General features: G+C 44.2%; 1 long non-coding RNA gene across 1 annotated transcript; it reads right to left on the bottom strand.

Annotated features, from left to right (window-relative positions):
- Window positions 1-5,047: 5,047 nt before the first annotated feature.
- On the bottom strand, window positions 5,048-19,835 carry LOC120407345. Its single transcript, XR_005599888.1, has 3 exons — window positions 19,053-19,835; window positions 18,185-18,273; window positions 5,048-5,306 (listed from the first exon to the last, which is right to left on the bottom strand). It is a non-coding gene; the product is annotated as an uncharacterized LOC120407345 (long non-coding RNA).
- Between the last annotated feature and the right edge of the window lie 3,140 nt (window positions 19,836-22,975).

Here is a 22,975-nt window from a genome sequence, read left to right on the forward strand (position 1 = left end):
GGGCAAAAATCATTGTCGCGGGTGGTTCTGGGTACAGCCTCACCCCTCCCTCCCTGAGCAGCAGACAACCGTTTCGCGCCTTTTTTTGCTTGGTGAACTGTGCAGACGCCATAGCACAGCAAGCATGGACCCTGCTCAGCTCCATACCGCAATCGTGAATGTTTTAAACACCTCGCGCACTCTCATGCAGTCTATGGTGAACCAGGACCTTCAATCCGAGGCGAGGAGGAGGCGGATACGGCAGCGCGGTGATGACAGTGATGAGGACGTAGACACAGAATTCTCTCAAACCGCGGGCCCCTGCGCTTTGGAGATCCTGATGGTAATGGGGCAGATTCTATCCATTGAACGCCGATTTTGGGCCCGGGAAACAAGCACTGACTGGTGGGACCGCATTGTGTTGCAGGTGTGGGACGATTCCCAGTGGCTGCGAAACTTTCGCATGCGTAAGGGCACTTTCATGGAACTTTGTGACTTGCTTGCCCCTGCCCTGAAACGCCATAATACCAAGATGAGAGCAGCCCTCACAGTAGAGAAGCGAGTGGCGATAGCCCTGTGGAAGCTTGCAACGCCAGACAGCTACCGGTCAGTCGGGAATCAATTTGGAGTTGGAAAATCTACTGTGGGGACTGCTGTGATGCAAGTAGCCAAAGCAATCACTAAGCTGCTGCTACGAAAGGTTGTGACTCTGGGAAACGTGCAGGCCATAGTGGATGGCTTTGCTGCAATGGGATTCCCTAACTGTGGGGGGGCGATAGATGGAACCCATATCCCTATCTTGGCACCGCAGTGCCAGGGCACCCAGTACGTAAACCGGAAGGCGTACTTTTCAATGGTGCTGCAAGTACTGGTAGATCACAAGGGACGTTTCACAAACATCCACGTGGGATGGCCAGGGAGGGTTCATGACGCTCGCGTCTTCAGAAGCACTACTCTGTTTAAACGGCTGCAGCAAGGGAATTACTTCCCAGACCAGAAAATAACAGTTGGGGATGTTGAAATGCCTGTCGTTATCCTGGGGGACCCAGCCTACCCCTTGATGCCATGGCTCATGAAGCCATACACAGGCAGCCTGGACAGTGGTCAGGATCTGTTCAGTTACAGGCTGAGCAAGTGCAGAATGGTGGTGGAATGTGCATTTGGCCGTTTAAAGGCGCGCTGGCGCACATTACTGACTCGCTCAGACCTCAGCCAAACCAATGTCCCCTATGTTATTACTGCTTGCTGTATTCTCCACAATCTCTGTGAAAGTAAGGGGGAGACCTTTATGGCGGGGTGGGAGGCTGAGGCAAATCACCTGGCCGCTGATTACGCGCAGCCAGACACCAGGGAGATTAGAAGAGCACACCAGAAGCGGTGCGCATCAGAGAAGCTTTGAAAACGAGCTTCATCAATGGCCAGGGTACAGTGTGAATGCTGTGTTTGTTGATGAACACCCAACCCCCTTGATTGACTCAGTCCCTGTAAGCAACTCCCCCTCCCCCTTCGAGTACAGCTTACTTATGCAAATAAAGTCACTCTCATTTAAAAAGCATGAATTCTTTATTGATTCATTATAAAAAGAGGGAGAGAAGTAAGGGTGTGGTTTGGGAGGAGGATAGGAGGGATGGAGAAGGCCATTAAAAAAAATTCACAGTAACGACATCCTTCTGGTTGGGCTGTCCACGGGGGTGGAGTGGGCGGGTGCACGGAGCCTCCCCCCACGCGTTCTTACACGTCTTGGTGAGGAGGATGTGGAATATGGTGAGGGTTGAAGGTGGTTATACAGGGGCTGCAGCGGCACTCTGTGATCCTGCTGCCGTTCCTGAAGCTCCACAAGACGCCGGAGCATGTCAGTTTGATCACGCAGCAGCCCCAGAGTTGCATCCCACCACCGCTGATCTTCCTGCCACCACCGCTGATTTTCCTGCCGGTCTTCCTGCCGCCACCTCTCATCTCGGTTGTCCCTCCTGTCCTCACGTTCATCCCTCCTGTCCTCACGTTCACTGGCCTCTTTCCTGTAATTTGATACCACGTCCTTCCACTCATTCAGATGAGCTCTTTCATTGCGTGTAACTTCCATAATATCCGAGAACATCTCATCTCGCGTCTTCTTTTTCCTCCGCCTTATCTGTGCTAGCCTTTGGGATGGAGGAGGGATGGTTGAAAAATTTGCAGCTGCATGAGGGAGATAAATATTTAGAAAGATACATTTTACAGAACAATGGTTATACTCTTTCACAGTGAACAGCACTATTCACCTAGCACATGTGATTTCCCTACAAGGTCGCATTTTTCATCTTAATAATGAGTGCTTGCAGCTCTGGAGTTACAGATCTCACAGACACAGGTCCAGGCATCAGAATTCAGCTTGCATGCGGCCATGGTAAGCCACTGTCTTTCGGCTTCTGTAGTGATTTACCCCTCCCCCCCAACGCATGGCTAATACCATGCTAGCTCCCTGCTAATCAACAACCTTCCCACCCCCTCCCCCCCACCTACTGCGTGTCTGGTAGCTTGGGGAAGATCGCCGGTGACCAAACACAGAAAAGATCATCGGCATTTCACTTCTCCCCTCCCCCCGCTTCGCTACGTGCAGGAAAGTTTTTTTTTTAAGCTGCTGCAGTCCACGAACCCAGTAGAAAAATGGCCACCCCCCTTACTTAAATTCCTGATTTTTAACCAGGTTATCCTGAACGATATCACTTTGCTGAGGATAACAGAACAAGATAAAGAACGGATGCTTCTTGAATGCCAGCAGTCACCGGGACCATACGCTGCTATGCTTTGCCACGCAATGATACCTGATTACTTGCTACATGCATGGCATGGTAAAGTGTCCTACCATGGTGGGCGGAACAAGGCTGCCTTGCCCGGAAACCTTCTGCAAAGGCTTCTGGAGTACCTACAGGAGCGCTTCATCGAGATGTCCCTGGAGGATTTCCTCTCAATCCCCGGACATGTTAACAAACTTTTCTAAGTAACTATACTGTCTGCGAATGCATCCCAAGTCCTCAGGGCAAATCAATCATTAAAAAAGGCTTGCTTAAAAAACAATGTTTGCTATTTGCAAAGGTACACTCACCAGAGCTCCCTTCCATGGCGTCATTGTCTGGGATAGTTGCTTGTGAGGGCTGGGAGCAGGGTAATTCCGTCAGGGTGATAAAAAGCTCCTGGCTGCTGGGGCTCACGGAGTGCTGTGTGCTCTCTGCTAGGTCTTCCTCCTCTTCTTCATCTTCATCTTCCCCGTCTGCATAATCCTCAGACATGGCAGAGATTACAACCCCCACCTCGGAATCCACGATCAGGGGTGGGGTACTTGTGGCGCAGCCCCCTAAAATTGCATGCAGCTCAGCATAGAAGCGGCATGTTTTTCGACCTGCCCCCGGACCTTCCGTTTGCGTCTTTGGTTTTCTGGTAGGCTTGTCTGAGCTCCTTAACTTTCACTCTGCACTGCACTGAGTCCCTGCAGTGGCCTTTATCCGTCATAGCCTTAGAAATTCTTTCAAATACTTTTTCATTTCGTCTTTTGGAACGCAGTTCTGTTAGCACTGAATCCTCTCCCCAGATAGCGATCAGATCCAGTACCTCCCGTGCAGTCCATGCTGGGGCTCTTTTACGATTCTCAGGAGACTGCATTGTTAACTGTGCTGATGAGCTGTGCGTGGTCACCTGTGCTGATGAGCTCTCCACGCTGGGGAAGCAGGAAATGAATTTCAAAACTTCGCGGGGCTTTTCCTGTCTACCTGGCCAGTGCATCCGAGTTCAGAATGCTGTCCAGAGCGGTCACTGGTGCACTGTGGGATACCGCCCGGAGGCCAATACCGTCGATCAGCGGCCACACTAACCCTAATCCGATATGGTAATACCGATACTAGCGTTACTCCTCTCGTTAGGGAGGAGTACAGAAACCGGTTTAAAGAGCCATTAAAATCGATATAAGGTGCCTCCTAGTGTGGACGGTTGTGGCGTTAAATCGGTTTTACGCTCCTAAAACCGATTTAAACGCCTAGTGTAGACCAGGCCCATGGCACAGTATTGGGGGTGATGCTGACTCTCCTCTTTTGAGAGTCACATCCTAAGAAACGAGGAAAGCAGAATCAATCTTCTTAGCAATGGCCAGCAGAGCAGATAGCTGCACCTCAGTCAGGGAGGATGCTGCCTAAGTCTACAGGCAAGCCTCCTTGGTGCTAGGTTTTGTCTCTGTGATATTCACCTGGGTCATTCACTTCTGTGGCACATTGTGACTCCAGGTGGAATTGGCACATTGTGACTCCAGAATGCACCATGAGTAAAATCATCATGTGTGTTAAATAAAGCCCAGAATTGTCATTGAAACTCAAGGTAAGGATGGGGGAACCTGCTGATTGCACACGTAGTTGGGGAACTCTGCTTAGTTTTATGTGTTAGAGCTAGACAGGGAGAGGATGGAACCTTATTCACACCTATATAGGGTAAGAGGGGAAGCAGGAAGAGCTGAACTGGCCGTTGGAGGGACTGGATCAAATTGTAAGTCTTCATGCCCCCAGGGAAAAGGAGCTTCTCAGCTTGTGCATTACACTCAGACAGCCTAAGGCTGAAAATACACAGGAGGGAAACTTGCTCAGCCTGTTCATTATATCTGAACGTGTAGAAGCTGAATTTGCCAGTCATGGGAGACCCACCTGCTTTGATCATGGTGTCACAGTCAGAAATGAATATTCATTGACATACGATTTTTTTTTTTTGGAGTTACCATGTTTTTCTTTGTGTCAATCATGGTTCTGTGCTTCTTCAGCACCACCAGGATCTGAGAAAGTTAGCAGGAAGCAGGCTGAGATCCATACAAAAGACTCTTTCTCTGGGGTGCATGAATCACTACTGCTCTTCTCCTTAGTAACTAACTTTCTTTCTTTCTTTTTTTCTTTTTGCAGGCTGAGCTGATGTTTTATTTTCTCCAACAAGGCTGGAGATGCCCCCCGTGTCTGCAGCTCATCTGCATCATCTTCATTCTGTGGTCTCTTGGGACATGGTGAGATGGATGCTTGGCCCCTCTTTCCATTAGTCTTCAATCCAGGCTTAAAGGGCTGCTTCTCTGCCAGGTTGGCAAGGAACGGATGCTGGGTGTACTTCTTTTTCCCTGTATCACTGGGTGGAGATGTGGCCGGATGCACCTTCATCAGCACTGGGGTGCCCTGTTGTGGAGACGTTCTCCGACTGCTCTTTTTCTGGACATTGTGCTACTGTCCATCCTTTGCCTGCGTACATAGACAGATGAGCCTCCTGCATTTTATCCTCAGCATCTGGTTTAGGAGAGACCCATTTTTCTTCTTCTTAGGAAGCTTATTCTGCAGTAACAAAGACACACTATAACTCAGCTGGGAGCAGCTGTCAGTTCTGCACCACTTATGACATCTTGCTATTAATGGGAAATCCTCCCTTCCTGCTGTTGGGCCATGCATTTTAATGATTCCTTGGTTAATACATTGATAAATCCCCTCTGACTTTACTGCTTTTCTCTTTAATTAGAATTTATTTAACATGCCATGTGGGGTTAGCCAAAGCCTGCCCTTTTGTAATTCTCTTTAAATGCCAAACTACTGCTAAGGTAAAATAAGTGGCAATGCCCATCAGTTACACAAGGGCTAGAGGAAGGAATGTATAATATGTGCCTCGACTAGAAAGTGCCCAAACTTTGCCCAGCTAAGGGTTGCGTAGGCCAGCTCTGAGGAGCTTGGAGCCCACACCTGATCAGTGTTAAATGGAGCTGAATGGAAGGCCCTAGAGAGAAGCAACCCACTGCTTGATATGGAGGAATGTCAATTGGAGGCTATAGCTCCTCACGCTCAAAGCCTCAGGATCAGTGGAGCATTTCATGGTTGGATCTGTAGTCTCAACTGGCTGTACCTGTATGTTAAAGATCAGGGTGACTGCTGGCTGCGCAGTCTGTATTATATGCCTATAATACAAGTAATGTTGTAAGTATTATGCTTGTAGCAGCCGCAGGCTCCAGTTAGATCAGAGCCTCATTTTAATAGACCGTACACAAACACATAGTGAGAGACAGCCTTGGTCCACTCCTTTTAACCCAGCAGATGATCCTTCCTTCTTAAGGAAGCACATAAAAGTCCAGAAGTGTGGGTGAAAGTCCAATAAGGCTGTATAACTTGTGACACTTACTCCTTCGTTACACAAGGTGGGAGGCATCTGCGTGTATAGATTTATATTTGTAGCTGTCTATCTGCTATGTGTGTTTAGACACACATGCACATGGACAAAGTAAATAGGAAAACAAATGCATAAAGTGCACAAACTTACTAACCACACTTATTCAAACAAATGTTATTAAAGCAAACCAGTTCTGCCTCACTGACAGATGCGGTATTCTAACTTGACTGGTTTAATCAAACTCTTGTTGCCTTCATGTCCAGACACAGTCTGGTTCATCTCTTGGTGACAGCTGGCTTTGTCATGCAGTCTTATGCTGGGAAACTGCTGCAATGGAATAGCAAGAAAGGCCAGTTCTTGTTTAAATGATACCAACAAAATGAGCTGAGGGAATGGATTTTTCCAGGCAAATGGCCAAATGGATGTGGCAGCAAGTTTTTCAGTTCAAGATTTAGTAGACCAGCATTTGCATCTGAATTTGGCACTGAAATATCCCTATAAATACACTCAACTGTCTGCCCTGTAGATGGAGCATGAATGTGTGCAAATGCATAACATTCTTCTCTTGATATTTGGGCAAAGTGCTGGGAACGTGGCTAGGACATCAGTCATTCCAGATGTACCATCATGCAGAGCCTGTCTGTTGATGGGTTAATGGACTTTCAGTTTTATGATGTGTTGTTTTGTGGAGCCCAAATAGCTGATATATGTGCCCAGTCACTAAATCCCAGAACTGATGGGATACTATAATGTTCATTTGCTGCTGCAACATATATGAATGAAAACTAACAAATTTGGGCAGTCAGATCCTGACCTCAGTTATGCCAGAATCTCACAGTCAAAGGCCTTAACCACAAGAACCATTCTGTAAGTATGTCACTCTTCATCAACAAAATACATTTAAAAAAAGAGGTGGGCTATTAGACAACAAAATATCCCTCTGAACTTGGAAAACCCTTATCTTTAAGGATATCCTGATAATTGTCTCATCTTTACTATGTAAGATGGGTTGCCTAAGGTGAGAACAAAAGAAGCGAGACCTGTTGCAAATCTACAGCTCCCCAATTAGTCTACCAGTCAGTCTTAAAAAGGGGTTTTATTAATGAGTTTGCATTGAACATTTTCGAGATGATGGATTACTCTATCACCTGTTAGGCACATATCTGGTGGTCATTCCCAGGGTGGATACCAATGCTGGAAGTGGTGCAGTTTGATTGTATCACATAATGTTTAAAATTATCAGGAATCCAGTTTGAAAAAATCATACCCCCCCCCCCCAAAGGGCCATAACTCAAAGAAATGTTGTCTAATTTTGACCAAAATTGGCAGAAAGCTTCTGAATACAATTCATAATACAACTATGTACTTAAAATAGTGCTGTTTGGATAATATGTAGACCCAGGTGATATCTTATGCATTTTCCCATATTTTTTTGCCTTCAGTTAAAGCACAAATCTGTAGTCACAAGACAATATGGGTTTGTACTCTGAATGCATCAAAATATTTGTCATTATTTGTAGAATGGACTGATTTGAGAAGTTTTTCTGTCTGCTATTTTTACGAAGTTATGTAGATAATAAGACACCTAACTATAAAATGTTTTCAATGTTTAAAATGCTCTGGCAGGCTTCATGAACAGCACCCAATCACTCCACCAGCTCATGATTGCTCAAGTTACCCAAGGAAAACACTGTTCAATACATTTCTGTTCTGGGAAAACTATGTAACATAATTCTCCCAGGTACTGATGGACTACAGAGCACCAACGAGAGGTGATAACATATCTGTGGATCCTGAGACATTTGCAGAGATTATTCTACTTGACTTCTAATGTGGTCATGTGAATTATGCTACATGGGGTTGTGTAAATGTAGCAGAAGCCAGACTTCTGGAGGAACAGAGGCCAGATATATATCAAGCCCTAATTGATAGTCAAGGACCAGTATACTGCACTGTCAGACCCTTCAGTGGTGTATGGCATAACATGGCCACTGATCAATCTTTTAACAAAGACTGTGGGAATCACCAGCATCTTTACACAAAGGATAAGGCTCTTTCCAGGTATTACCTGACTCCACACCTGGAGAAGAGCTCTGTGTGGCTCGAAAGCTTGTCTTTCTCACCAACAGAAGTTTGTCCAATGAAAGATATTACCTCACCCACCCTATCTCTCCACATCTGAAGGCAGCTGTAACACTATGACAAAATATGTGGAATGCAGCCTTCAGCAACAGATCTCCACAAAGAAACTGCTACAAAGCACATGGCTGAAGATGAAACTGCTGTCCAAGATATTACAAAGGCTGTGACTGAAGGAATGACACATCCTTTTAGCACTGAACCTGGAACAAACCCAGACAAGACAGCCACTTGTGAACATTGCAACATCTACTGTGGACCCCACCTGAAATTGCAGAAAGTTTGTGCATAAGAGAGAATGGCACACAAGAAACAAAGCAGTTTGTAACCAGTAGGCTGCAAAGGGGGAGGTAGACCTCTGTGAGACCATAAAAGGCGTAATCTCAACAAAATAATCAAAAGAAGCAGCAGACAGCACAAGCAATAACTATTGATTGTCAGATACTCAGCAATCTGACAGTTATTGCCCAGTCCAGAGATGGTGATATCCAGGGTCTGATGAAGTATGAGCTGGCACCTGCCCCATTTTCCCTCTTCAACTTGGATGGATCTCTGAGAGAGACCCAAAAGAGCAATGCATTGTCGTGACTCAAGAAAAATCTGATTGGTTGAGCTACCAGCATTCAATGAGCTAACTTTAGCTATTGACTTTACGATGCTTCTGCAGATGGTGTGCACTGATAAGGCCAAATGCAAAAATTTGGGGAGCTGTCAGGTCAGCTGGTGAACATTATCCTTGGACTAAAATGTCAATACAGTGCTGGTGGTGGTGGCAATTTATGTAAATAAAGAATAAATCAAATCTGGTAAGAGAGCCCATGGGGGGAGGGGGGAGAAATGTCCAAATGCAAGAAGTTCAGAACCCCATTGTGTTAACACCATTACCAAAGCAACACTTGAGATGTTATCAAATTCAAAGAATAAATCAAACATTGCAAACTTTCTCCTCAGTGACTGGATCATGAGGTGTGAACAGAGATTGTCACCTGGTCATGAAGTACACCTTATGTCATGAAACCCACCCATCGCATGAACAGTGAAAGTAGTGTCTGGCCAACATTCTGCAATACCAGAACTTGAGGCAGATCACGAGGAAGCAGATTCACGCATGTCTTTGCATGTTGCTCATTCACACCAAACACTCAGCGTAAATAGGGTGCTAATCTGGAGCTTGGATTCAGATGTTGCATCTATGTGCCCAAGATATTGTTCTTTTCTTAGGATAGATGAATTCTATTTCAAAACAGGTGTTTGGCCAAAAGAAGAGATTCATTCCCATGCACAGAGTGGCTATGGAGCTGGAAATGGACATGTGTGTTATCCACTGACAGTTTGGCAGCATGTGACTTTACTTCAGATTTCAGTGGCATGGGGAAAAAAGAGATGGCTGAAGACAACAGCTAAGCACTTAGAGCTCAGAGAGAGTTTGAAACATCTTGGGAGCAGTGCATCTCATAGAAAGAGATAGCAGTGAGACAGGCTGCTTCTATCTTTATGGTAGTGTGGTAAGAAGCAAGCATCTCTGGATAATGTGCACTGAGTTGTTTGCTAAGAAGAATAAAACAAGTGAGACACTGCCACCAACAATGGACTCCTTCCGGCAGCATCTGAAACAAGCAAATTATCAGTTATACATATGGAATTGTGCAACAGTTCAGTATTTTCAAGTGTCCCCTGTCAACAACAAATAGGTGATAACGTGGCACATCTTGTTCCTAGCATGATGGTGTTGCCGCCTGCTCCAGAAGCCATCTTCACCTTTGTGCAGTGTGTCTGTGAGAGTACCTGTGCAACAAGGAGATGACAATGCCAGAGGGAAGATATGGTGTGCTCTGATGCATGCAACTTTGACAGTGATAAGTGTAGCAACAAAGTATTGAACACATCAGACACAGATTCTGAGGGAGAGTAGAGAGATTTCAACTATCTGCAAATTACTGTGACTATTTTTGTGAGTAAACCTACCTTGAAGAGGTGTTGTGTTAGCCATTCAGTAGGGGTTACATAAGCGTACATGGTTATATTTTGTTATTAACACAATATATTCATACAAGACATTCTACAGCTCTCCTGCTAAGAGTCACTACTGTTATATAAGTAGTATGCATGTATTGTCATTGTATTCATTGATAGTAAGATGATTACAGTTGTACCTTGTGTGCTTTAGACTTGTCTCTGGCTGATCAGTTAATATCAAAATATGTTTTATAATTAGGGGGTAGGGGGTTTTATTTGCATAACTTCATAAAAATAGAAAAACTTATTCTACAAATAATGACAGCTATTTTGATGTATTACAGGGTACAAACAAACTCATTGTCTTGTGAGTATAGACTTTTGCTTTAACCGAAGGTAAAAAAGTATGCGAAAATGCATAAAATATATTGCTTGGGGCTAAATATTTCCCAAACTTTCCAAAGCAGTACTATGTCGAGTACATAGTTGTATTACCAATTGTATTTAGAAGCTTTCTGCTAATTTTGGTCAAAGTTAGACTTTCTTTGAGTGATGGCCCTTTTTGTGATTTTATGATTCTTTTGGTTTGGATTCCAGGTGTAATTTTTCTATATTATGTCATATTTATACGGTATCACTTCCAACATCTACATCCACCCTGGTGATGACCACCAGATATGTGCCCAACATGTGGTAGCAATGACCTTTTTCTAGCTAACAGGATACCCTTTAGTCCCCAAAATGGGTCCCAGCTGGTAGACTAAATGCTTTATAGAGCAGAGAATCTGGGGTCATGAACATGTTGTCTCGTCAGTTGCCATATACTTGCAATAAAACTTCACAAGATTAGATACAGCAAAGAGGGTTTGAAAACATAACTGATTCTGCAGTAAGGGGGATTAATGGTGACAGGCCAATTCACGTCTGACTGATTCTTTTTGATTAGTTAGGAAAACACAGCATTTGTCTTAAATGCTTGGGATAACTGTCTGAGTCCTGCAGTGTGCACTGCAGCCCAGATATTCCCAAACAGCTCTGTACAATGTCAGTGGTAATTTCTGCATGTGTCTGCAGGGAATTCTTGGCATCCCTTTCTCCCCCCATGATAGTAAGAGCCATTCTCATCTAATGCCTTCCCATCTCCATTCCCAGTAAAGTTCTAGAAAGAGGCAGATTTTCTCCCCAAAGGGTCTTCTGTGATCTCCACTGTTCTTGGCACGTTTCTCCATTTTCTCTTTTTCATCCACCACCCTGCTCTCTAATCCCCTACGTTGTCATCACCATCCTTTCTATCCTTTGGCTAAAGGGGCATAAAAGCTTACAGTACTGGTGGAATTCCAGAGAAATTAGAGTAGTGCCAAAAATATCACCTGAATATTTTGGTTTGGATTTAATGTGTGATCGTCTTATATGTATAGGTGACAAAGTCTGGCTATGAGTATCAACAGGGCAAGGTAATTTTTAACTGGATTAACATTCTTTGATGAAGTAACTTCAGAATTGTTTGGATGAACTATCGAGAGCCGTCTCCTAATTCCACTGGCGTATAAAACTAATCGGAAGTAAATCAGGATCTATATTTAAGGATCCATAGTTCCATGTTGATTTTAAAAAAAAAATCACGTGCCCAGACCAGGATAGAATTAGGATGAAAGGTTGCCTTTATAACAAGAATGTGATAAGACCTTGAATTAATTGAACTGATTAATTATCCCTTGAAAACTGTAACATTCCATGTTGAGTTTAGTTTTTGACATTGTGAACATTATCATCTGTCTTTTATTTTGCTTTCTGTAACTTCTTAATGGCTTTAAAAACTATTTTATCTAATAAAACTCAGAATTTATAATTATCCAGCCTGTACTTTTTTTCTAAGGAACATGCATCCAAAGAAGAGCGAGAAAGCTAGCAGAGGTGACTGGCAAATTAAATTATGTATCCAAAGTATGTTTTGTAACTATCTTTCTCACAGCCATCACCTCACAGCCTTCCTTGCACCAGGGGCTGTGGATGAATGGGTTAGAATTCCATTCAGTTTAACAAATGCATCTGCTGCCTTCCAGTGGTGCATGGAACTTAGGGATGACGAATGTATTCCATGTTTGGATGATGTATGTTCTTTTGTAGAGCAGCATTGCAGCATTTTTGTGATGCATGTGGAAAAAGTATTGCAACAGTTACAGAAACATGGGATGAAGTGGAAAGCTTCTAAATGTGACCTTGTCTTAAGAGGTACATTATCAGGGAATGGTGGTTTCTGCTGAAAGTTATAAGATGGATCCAGCTGATACCTTGGCTGTTCCTATTCTTGTAGAGAAACCACCAAGCACAATAGGGAAACTCAGCAAGCTGCTAGATCTCCACACCTACTTTCAGAGTTACATGCAAGACTTTTCTTGAAAGCAAAGTCATTATATGACTTATTGACTGTTCCACTGGGATCTGACACACAATGCTTTTAAAAGTGGAGTAAAAAACCAAGCCAAAGGATAAGGAAAGGGATCTGGACAAATACCCTCCAAACAGCCAGTTACCTGGACTGAACAACTTCTCAAAAGGTTTCAAACAAGCTGATTGACTATCCTGATTTTGCCTTACCATTTATCCTCTATGTAGATACTTCTAATAAAGGACTAGTTACAGTCTTATACCAACATTAGGAAGGGAAACTAAGGCCTGGTTTACACTACGGGGCGGGGTCGATGTAAGATACGCAACTTCAGCTACGTGAATAGCGTAGCTGAAGTCAAAGTATCTTATTTCGACTTACCTCCCGTCCTCACAGCGTGGGATCAATGGCTGCAGCTCCCCCTGTTGACTCTGCTACCGCTGCTTGCTCTGGTGGAGTTCCAGAGTCGACAGGAGCACGTTCAGGGATCGATATATCGCATCTAGATGAGGTGCGATATATTGATCCCCGATAAACCGATTGCTACCCGCTGATTCAGCGGGTAGTGTAGACATACCCTAAGAGGCATTGGCTATGGGTCAAGAGCACTAACTGCAGCAGAGAAGAATGACCCCTTTACTCATGAAAACTGGAGCTTCTGCCGCAACTTCTACTACCTGTGCGTACAAGCTGTTTTGTTGGAAAATGGCAAGAGTTTAATGAAACGCTCCTGTTTTAAAACAGCCCTTGGCTAGGGAGTGTAGCTGATTTGTGTAGGTGAGAGGGATGGGAGAAGGAACTATGAAAGTGGGTATGAATGAGCTGTTGGCAGCAGTGCTGTAGTCAAGATTTACACACAACCTCTGTGTCCATGGACTGAACCCAGGAGGCAGTCATGCTGTTCTGAACATTATTCCCTGACACTTTCAGTGGTTTGGAAACTTTTGGCTACTCCTCTGTTCTTCTGATTATCTGCTAGATGCACCGCCCCGCCCCACCCCCAACTGCTGCACTGGTGCTGGTGACAGAATACTGGACTATGGGTCTGATCCACTCTTGATCTATAGGCTAATATGGTCCCCATCACCATAGCATCTGAGCATCTCCCAATCTTTTAATGTATTTATATTCACAACACCCCTGGGAAGCGGGGCTGTGCTACTATCCCCATTTTATAGATGGGGTGCTGAGGCACAGAGAGACTGCCATTTTGTGCTGCTCCACATGTGACATTCATCACTGATTACCCCCTGCCCCAGGACCCTCTCCTCAAGCATTGGGAGCAGGTGAGGGAGGAAGGGATAACCGGGGAATGGTAGTTTGTAGACTGCCAAGCAGAACTGAGTGGTTTGGGGAGCTAGGGGGAAGCAACAGATAATTACATTGAGGAGAAGGGGAAATTTTAGAAAGCCTAACTGCAGTTCATGTGCATTCTCTCCATCCAGTTCTCACACTCAGGTTTTCTCTCTGTCCATCCATCTCTCACACACTCATGTTCTCTCAAAAAAAAAAAATCACTTACTGCTCCCCTGTCCCAAAATTCAGTTATTGCCACTGCTGCCCCCACAATCAATTACTGCTCACCATCCTCTGCTTTAGCTACTAGGCCACACTCCCAAAGCCAGGAGTTGAACTCCGGAGTCCTGACTACCAGCCCAACACTGCTCTAACCACTAGTTGGCACCTCGCTCCTACAGCCAGATGTAAAATCAGGAGGGTTCCCAGGCTTGTGCGGGATCCAACCCACGATGCTGCCTCTGAGTAAGTTGTGTGGTTTCGTATTGTGTTTTATTTTCCCAAAGAGAATTAAAGGAGGGATTTGTCAGTGTTCCTGTAGCATCTGCCCCTGTTGGAAATGGTAGGGAGAACAAAAACTGACGCTGGCAGAAAAACAAATTTTGGAGCTTCTAATGCTCCATGTTACACCAGACCTGGGCAGCTGAGCTGGGTGAGGGTGGGATGGAGGTGGGAGGGAATGATGGGACAGAGAGACTAGCAGATTAATATCATAGAAAGAGCCTAATTTACTTCAGGGAAGATCAGACTTGCTGAAGCACATCACATCATCAGTGTTCCCTCTAATTTTTCCCACACATGTGTGCAATGAATTTTGTTATGTGCACCAATATGGAGGTGATGTGTGACAAATCACCTCCATATTGGTGTTGGTGGGGCCTAGGGTGATCAGACAGCAATAAGATGGGTGAACTAGAGTGCCTCATGATAAAGGAGGATATTGATATAATAGGCATCACAGAAACCTGGTGGACTGAGGACAATCAATGGGACACAATCATTGCAGGGTACAAAATATATCGGAAGGACAGAACAGGTCGTGCGGTGGGGGGAGTGGCAATATATGTGAAAGAAAATGTAGAATCAAATGAAGTAAAAATCTTAAGTGAATCCACATGTTCCATAGAATATCTATGGATAGTAATTTCATACTCTAATAAGAATATAACAGTAGGGATCTATTATCAACCACCTGACCAGGACAGTGATAGTGACAATGAAATCCTAAGAGAAATTAGAGAGGCTATCAAAATTAAGAACCCAATCATAGTGGGGGATTTCAATTATCCCCATATTGACTGGGAACATGTCACCTCAGGACGAAATGCAGAGACAAAATTTCTTGATACTTTAAATGACTGCTTCTTGGAGCAGCTGGTACGGGAACCCACAAGGGGAGAGGCAACTCTCAATTTAGTCCTGAGTGGAGTGCAGGAGCTGGTCCAAGAAGCAACTATAACGGGACCGCTTGGAAACAGTGACCATAATATAACAACATTTAACATCCCTGTGGTGGGAAGAACACCTCAACAGCCCAAAACTGTGGCATTTAATTTCAGAAAGGAGAACTATACAAAAATGAGGGGGTTAGTTAAACAGAAATTAAAAGTACAATGACTAACGTGAAATCCCTGCAAGTTGCATGTGGTCCTTTTTAAAGACACCATAATAGAGGCCCAACTTCAATGTATACCCCAAATTAAGAAACACAGTAAAAGAACTAAAAGCCACCGTGGCTTAACAACCATGTAAAAGAAGCAGAGAGAGATAAAAAGACTTCCTTTAAAAAGTGGAAGTCAAATCCTAGTGAGGCAAATAGAAAGGAGCACAAACACTGCCAACTTAAGTGCAAGAGTGTAATAAGAAAAGTCAAAGAGGAGTTTGAAGAACGGCTAGCCAACAACTCCAAAGGTAATAAAATGTTTAAGTACATCAGAAGCAGGAAGCCTGCTAAACAACCAGTGGGGCCCCTTGATGATCGAGATACAAAAGGAGCGCTTAAAGACGATAAAGTCATTGCGGAGAAACTAAATGGATTCTTTGCTTCAGTCTTCACGGCTGAGGATGTTAGGGAGATTCCCAAACCTGAGCTGGCTTTTGTAGGTGACAAATCTGAGGAACTGTCACAGATTGAAGTGTCACTAGAGGAGGTTTTGGAATTAATTGATAAACTCAACATTAACAAGTCACCGGGACCAGATGGCATTCACCCAAGAGTTCTGAAAGAACTCAAATGTGAAGTTGCGGAACTATTAACTAAGGTTTGTAACCTGTCCTTTAAATCAGCTTCGGTACCCAATGAGTGGAAGTTAGCTAATGTAACGCCAATATTTAAAAAGGGCTCTAGAGGTGATCCCGGCAATTACAGACCGGTAAGACTAACGTCGGTACCGGGCAAATTAGTTGAAACAATAGTTACGAATAAAATTGTCAGACACATAGAAAAACAAACTGTTGAGCAGTAGTCAACATGGTTTCTGTAAAGGGAAATCGTGTCTTACTAATCTATTAGAGTTCTTTGAAAGGGTCAAACATATGGACAAGGGGGATCCGGTGGACATAGTGTACTTAGATTTCCAGAAAGCCTTTGACAAGGTCCCTCACCAAAGGCTCTTACGTAAATTAAGCTGTCATGGGATAAAAGGGAAGGTCCTTTCATGGACTGAGAACTGGTTAAAGGACAGGGAACAAAGGGTAGGAACTAATAGTAAATTCTCAGAATGGAGAGGGGTAACTAGTGGTGTTCCCCAAGGGTCAGTCCTAGGACCAAGCCTATTCAATTTATTCATAAATGATCTGGAGAAAGGGGTAAACAGTGAGGTGGCAAAGTTTGCAGATGATACTAAACTGCTCAAGATAGTTAAGACCAAAGCAGACTGAAGAACTTCAAAAAGATCTCACAAAACTAAGTGATTGGGCAACAAAATGGCAAATGAAATTTAATGTGGATAAATGTAAAGTAATGCACATTGGAAAAAATAACCCCAACTATACATAGAATATGACGGGGGCTAATTTAGCTACAACGAGTCAGGAAAAAGATCTTGGAGTCATTGTGGATAGTTCTCTGAAGATGTCCACGCAGTGTGCAGAGGCGGTCAAAAAAGCAAACAGGATGTTAGGAATCATTAAAAAGGGGATAGAGAATAAGACTGAGAATATAGTCTTGCCCTTATATAAATCCATGGTACACCCACATCTCAAATACTGTGTACAGATGTGGTCTCCTCACCTCAAAAGAGATATTCTAGCACTAGAAAAGGTTCAGAAAAGGGCAACTAAAATGATTAGGGGTTTGGAGAGGGTCCCATACGAGGAAAGATTAAAGAGGCTAGGACTCTCCAGCTTGGAAATGAGAAGACTAAGGGGGGGATAGGATAGAGGTATATAAAATCATGAGTGATGTTGAGAAAGTGGATAAGGAAAAGTTATTTACTTATTCCCATAATACAAGAACTAGGGGTCACCAAATGAAATTAATAGGCAGCAGGTTTAAAACAAATAAAAGGAAGTTCTTCTTCACGCAGCGCACAGTCAACTTGTGAAACTCCTTACCTGAGAAGGTTGTGAAGGCTAGGACTATAACAATGTTTAAAAGGGAACTGGATAAATTCATGGAAGCTAAGTCCATAAATGGCTATTAGCCAGGATGGGTAAGAATGGTGTCCCTAGCCTCTGTTCATCAGAGGATGGAGATGGATGGCAGGAGAGTGATCACTTGATCATTGTCTGTTAGGTTCACTCCCTCTGGGGCATCTGGCATTGGCCACTGTCGGTAGACAGATACTGGGCTAGATGGACCTTTGGTCTGACCAGGTACGGCCGTTCTTATATACAATCTAAATACAGAAGAGGTACAAGGTGGGAGGGAAAACTGAGGCACAGAGATGGGAAGTGGCAATCAAGATCACACACCAGCTCATCAGCAGAACCAGGAACAGAGCTCAGGTGTCCTGAGTCCCACTCCAGTTCTCTTTCCATTGGACTGTGCTGCCCCTCCTATGTCTAGATGTCCCAAGACAATAGGGGATCAAAACAGAAAGGGAGTTTGTTTGTGCTGAGACTAGTCCACTAACAGCTCTTACCTCTATCAGCAATTAACCTACCAGACACATATGGGCATTCACACTGCAGAATCCAGCTGTAAGCTACCTGCACAACAAACTCAAGGCGCTGTCCCTAAGTACTTACTCATACTTTACTCAGGCAAAACTCCCACTGGAGTTGATTGGTGAGAATTTCACTACACGCACTTACGAGAGCCTGAGTAGGACTCACCAGACACAAATCCCCTGGAATCTCTGGGTGATGACTTTGGGGACTTCCCAGTGCACCAACAGGACAAAGCAGCATCTCCAGGATTTCAGCTGTTAGGAAAACAAGTCACAGGAGAAACATTAACAGACCCAGAGACTCTTTGAAAGAAACTGTGCCCTTGCAGGGCTGACAAGTTTTCTATGGCTACCTGGTCATAGAAAGACTCACTTCAGGTGAGTGAACTCTTTCTGATTCAGCCCCTCCCTCTATCCAGTCATACTATATCAATGAGAATCCGTTTTAGGTACTTATGTGGCTCCTATTACCCAGGTATCTGAGCACCAAACAAACAATCTTTAGTATAAGTCTCAAGTACCCACCCACCGATGGTCAGGTTGGAGTCAGATGAGCATCTCTTATTGAAAATATTTCTTAGGGTTCAATGGTGGATGCCCACGTGGGGTGCAATGGGAGGGGGAAGAGGGTGCAGCGAAAACTTCCCCCCTTATCTCCAGCACAGCAGTTTGCAGCTAATTCCCCTAATCCAAGGGGGAGAGACAGCTATTGCAGCAGTAACAGAGTCAAGACCCCAGGCTGATCGGTGTATCCAAGGCCCAAGCCTCCCTACATGACCCTGAGTACACAGAAGCCAACACTGGGGGAGGGGAAGTGCACCTCCATCTTTGTAAAGGTAGTAATAAGGGCAGCTGTTGAACATACTCCCACTAGCATCCCCTGCTGGCCCTTTGCCTGCTACATAGATTTAACACCATCCTTTAGCTGCTCCACTACTCCCAACACACGCCTCTGTGCCCGTAGGAGCCTGAATTTAGCCCTTCATTATCCAAATCATTTAGCCCTTAATTTGATCTGACACATTCTTACTCACCTGAAGTAGCTGTGGTCTTAAATGGCCCATGAGAAGGAACATTTGCAGCCTGGGGCAATGCAGAAGGTAATTACACTTGTTCCATCTGCATCCAATCCAGCTCTAGAATTCCCTTTGAAAAAATTAACTGAGCAAAGAAATGCCATGTGCAATTGGAAAGGCATCCCTGGGAGTTTGGGAATGCAGCACCTCAGCCACAGGGAGTCACCACAGTGGATCATGGAAGACGCAGTGCAGCCCATAGGGGAGAATACAGGCATGAAGGGCTCTAGGGCAGAGTCCCACCCCAGAGTACACCACTGCATAGTAAAGCATGTCCTTGCTGGCACCCCGCTATCCATTCCCACCTGGATCTCCCAATAACATGCTAGCAGCACAGAGTACTTCAACTAAGTTCCCCTTCCCAGTGTCCAGTGTATTATGTCTTTAAGAAATACAGTCTACTTCAGCCCTTTCAGGCCCAAACCCTTCCCTCTTGGGGTTTCCAATTTCACCCTCAATCCAGAGCTTCGGGTTCCTGGTTCCACTTCCAGTAACCTCAGAGCCAGGGAGCTCCGTCAGCTCTACTGTGGCTTTTGATTTCTCTGGAGAGTCTTTTCCCCCCAAGTCTCCTCCTATCTAGGTCCCTAGATTCACAACTGCAGCTTCCCTGTGATTAAGAGATTCCAACTGCACCATGGTTCTAGCGGGGTCCACCTGAGCGTCACAGCACTGCTCTTGTCTCTCCCCCACTTTAGTCCATAGGCTCCATAGCCAGCAGTGCTGCATTCTCCTTTCCAAACTACCTGCTCTCCCTCTTCCTGGGTCAGCTAACAGCAGGGTTTTTAACCTGTTGAGGAGGTAGCTCTCTGATTACCACCTGGCCCCCATTTGCCAGCTCCTCTGCGGCTCTCTTAAACACCTGTTCTTTTGAGGTGCCACATCATAATGGACAAGGGGTCAGCTCACACCGTTATGGGCCAGGAAACACAACTCCCATGAGGAACTATGGAGGCTCAAGCAGACCCTAAACAGCATGACCCAAAACAAAATGTTTAGTTTCAATTTTCTTAACAGAAAATTCTGCAACAGAAAATTTTTATTTCAACGAAAACTCACTGCTCTTTTTTGACCAGCCCTACTTATAACCATCACTTAGAACAATCTCTGCTTTCCATTAATATGCTTATAAGCACCCATAACACACACTGTTCATGACTATTCCATGCTGACCACATCTACTAGACATGTATTAACCCTGGATAAACCATTAATAAATAGAACCTTTATATAAATATAAATGTTGGTATTTTACTATTCTAGCTTTTATTAGTCCTCCTTCTCTGACTCCTGTTCTTAGCTGTCCTGTGCAGCTGTCTCCTGCTGCTGCTGCTCCTTCAATGTTCCCCAAGAAACAGGCCTGACTCCAGGTTTCTGCTCCAAGGAAACACCAGCTCCAACTGCAGCACCCGGTCCTTCTCACTCTTCCCTGGCCAGCTAGTTAGCCCCAAACCCTTTTGGCTCCTGAAGAAAAGAGAAGAGGTCTTTATAGCACAGAAATTATGACAACATTGTTTTTTTAAGTAGGAAATTACTCTTGGCCTTTGTACAGAAACCACAGGAAGCTCTGGAGCTGGTTTGGTTTATGTACCTGCTCAAGAGCAATTACAACAAGCAGCAACATCTGTGACTGAAAACTGCCTATTCCAACGTGCTTCAGTGGCCCCTCCATCCTTCCCTCTGAACTGCCCACGTACTAAATCATAAGTCCCCCTTGCCACACTTGGTCAACAGCTGTAAGTGGATCTGGAGCCAGCATCCCAAGAGGGAGTGTGACTTACTGGCTAGAGCACTGGACTTAGGACTCAGCAAATCTGAATTCTATTCCCAGCTCTGTCACTGGCCTGCACATAAGAAAGGCCATGCTGGGTCAGACCAATGGTCCATCTAGCCCAGTATCCTGTCTTCTGATAGTGGCTAGTGCCAGATGCTTCAGTGGGAATGAACACAATAGGGCAAATATCAAGGGATATATCCCTTGTCATCCAGTTCCAGCTTCTGGCAGTTGGAGGTATAGGGACACCTGGAGCATGGGGTTGCATCCCTGACTATCTTGGCTAATAGCCATTGCTGGAGCTATCCTCCATGAACTTATCTAATTCTTTTTTAAACCCAGATATACTTTTGGCCTTCACTAGATCCCATGGCAATGAGTTCTACAGGTTGATTATGTGTTGTGTGAAGAATTACTTCAATACGTCAATCCAAATGATTAGGGGGCTGGAACACATGACTTATGAGGAGAAGCTGAGGGAACTGGGATTGTTTAGTCTGCAGAAGAGAAGAATGAGGGGGGATTTGAGAGCTGCTTTCAACTACCTGAAAGTGGGTTCCAAAAAGGATGGATCTAGACTGTTCTCAGTGGTACCAGATGACAGAACAAGGAACAATGGTCTCAAGTTGCAGTGGGGGAGGTTTAGGTTGGATATTAGGAAACACTTTTTCACTAGGAGGGTGGTGAAGCACTGGAATGGTTTACCTAGGGAGGTTTTTAAGGTCAAGCTTGACAAAGCCCTGGCTGGGATGATTTAGTTGGGGATTGGTCTTGCTTTGAGCAGGGGGTTGGACTAGATGACCTTCTGAGGTCCCTTCCAACCCTGATATTCTATGATTCTGTTCTATGATTTTAAACCTGCTGCCTATTAATTTCATTGGGTGATCCCTAGTTCTTGCATTATGTGAAGGGGTAAATAACAAATCCCTATTCACTTTCTCCACACCATTCACGATTTTGTAAACATCTGTCATATCTGATATGCTCAGTATATTGCCCGCCTTAAGCCTTCAAAAATCATGAATCAAGCTCCCAAAATGCACGAGGTAGGCTTAAAAGTAATGACTTTAAATTACTTGGAAAAAGCCAAGATATTTATGATATATTTGCTTCACATTTTCAAACATTTCTCTGCATCCAGAAAGGCTAGAAGCTTACATATTTTAAAAGCTGAGATTCTCAAGCAATGTTCTGATTCCAGTAGTTAGAGCTTTATGAAAGACACCAAATATTGAGAGATTCACAATAAAATTGTGAGAGTTGACAACACCGCCTGGTGGTTGAACTTCAGCAAGCCATTTCACCTGCTCTGTGCCTCAGTTTCCCCATCTGTACAATGAAGATAATGATACCTCCTTTGTAAAATACTTTGATATCTATGGCTCTAAAGCACTATTCAAGAGCTGGGTATTATTATCCTTTTATAATACACCTGTAGGGTGATCTCCTTTGATTTCTGGCCAGTTTTCCTGTATACCCACTTTTCACAGGACTAAAAATCTTATTTTACAATCAAAGAGGAAGGGGAAAAAACACTATGGGCTATGGTCCAGAACCAGCAATGACCCCATGTACCTTATGAACTGCTTCATTTGTATACACAGCCAATATAAATCATTGCACACTTATCACTTAGTCAGTGACCTGATAAGAAAATTTCTTTCTTCTTTGGTATCTGCCAAGCATGTGACATAAACCATGTGCCTCGCAAATACCTTTGACTAAAGCCACCCTGATTGCCTGGAGGGACTGGTGAATTTCACAGTCTCTCTGCTGACAATTCACAAAATGAAAAAAAAAATAAAAGAAAAAATCATCCTGTACTTTATTCACTCACCTCCAGGTAACATGCCTATTACCTCTTGTGAAAACGGTCATGGTCTTTTTAATGTTGCCTGAGCATTACCCTTCACATGACATAGGGCACCTTAATTAGCACAGCATCCCTTAAAGCCACATTAGGGCACTGACTGAGCACTGGCTCAAAAGGAAGAACATCCTGAGACTAAATTGCCAGCACCACTTACTGTACTGTAGCAACTTGGATTTTATTTTGAGGTTTCCTGTGCCAACATTGACCAAGAGTGACCCACCCAGCTTAGCATTTGAA

Source organism: Mauremys reevesii, linkage group 6 (assembly GCF_016161935.1).
Source record: "Mauremys reevesii isolate NIE-2019 linkage group 6, ASM1616193v1, whole genome shotgun sequence".
NCBI classification, from domain to species: Eukaryota; Metazoa; Chordata; order Testudines; family Geoemydidae; genus Mauremys; species Mauremys reevesii.